The sequence below is a fragment of the Gigantopelta aegis genome, chromosome 1 (assembly GCF_016097555.1).
Source record: "Gigantopelta aegis isolate Gae_Host chromosome 1, Gae_host_genome, whole genome shotgun sequence".
Taxonomy (NCBI): Eukaryota; Metazoa; Mollusca; class Gastropoda; order Neomphalida; family Peltospiridae; genus Gigantopelta; species Gigantopelta aegis.
In genome coordinates, this window is record NC_054699.1 from 45,851,951 (window position 1) to 45,853,228 (window position 1,278).

The following is a 1,278-nucleotide window of genomic DNA, read 5'->3' on the forward strand; positions in this document are numbered from 1 at the left end:
TAAAGTACCAAGCATGTGGCAGTGGTTGGAATAGAAAATACCTCAGTCCATCGAGGGTGATCGATCCTTCAACCTATTGCACCTCAGGTGAGCACTCCACTCCCGCCCAAAATAATATTAATAGTCGTCCTTCGTTGAAAATGGTACCTTTTTGAACCCCAGACACTTTAACAGTTAAATACACAATTGATTAGACAGTAATTTTGTCTCAGTTCCCACTGCATACATGTGAAACAGACAGAAATAATTAATATCCTTGGACAGACACAAACACAAGTCTCAAAATTTCCAAAATAATTACCAAAATATTAGGACGAATTTGGAACATTTTATTGTTATTTACTACAAGTTATTTATATATTAGCCGATTGTTTTCTAAATTGCACACAATAATAATATTTTGTTGTTGTTATTTAACATTAAATATAAGAACTAAATTTCTCAAAAAACTAATGTAATTAAAGAAGATATCTTATGATTGATGTTTATTTTTATTTTTGTGATGCATGTGCACGGGTTTTGATTGAATCTGAAATCCAAGTCGGAGTTTTGTATGTAACCAGTGGTGTCAACTTCAAGTTACGTAAGGGACCAGGCAGTGATAGCACAAGTAAGAAGGAATTTATGTCGCTACGTTGTTCAGTTCGCTGAAGCACCACGGCGTTCATAGTTAATATATACGTTCTTGTCGAGATACTCGTCATAGAAATAACAATATTTAGAAGGCACTTTAGTTTATGTTTATTTTATATTAACCTGAACAGCATGATTTCCGACCTTGCACTAAACACATGGCATGACAAGGTGACCTGGATTATACTGGAAAAAAACCCCAGTCATTGTTGTGCGTTCTGGTTTCAGGTATAATAATAATAATAATAGATTTCTATTTCAGATCAGAGATCCACAGAACATATTTAAACATCACATACAAAACTGATTGTATAATATACAGTAGCTTGTGCCAGCGATTTACACATTCAGATTCAGAGTGCCTATATATGTCAGTCTTTAAGGTACCATTTTCAAAGAAAGACCCAGTTAGATTCATACCAGATGCTTAGTGCTAGCACAACTAATTCAAAGTCTACTTTAAGTAAATTGTGGTGGTCATTTAATTGTCCATGACTGAAGTTTAGAAAAAACTTGAAATTTTTGTAACATCGATCAAGATCAGTTAAATAAATGGAGAAATTAAGTAGATATCTGGAGTTTGCAAAAATGGGTAAACATTAAGATCCTTGCTAAAATCTTTAATTAAAATCCTACAGGAAAAAG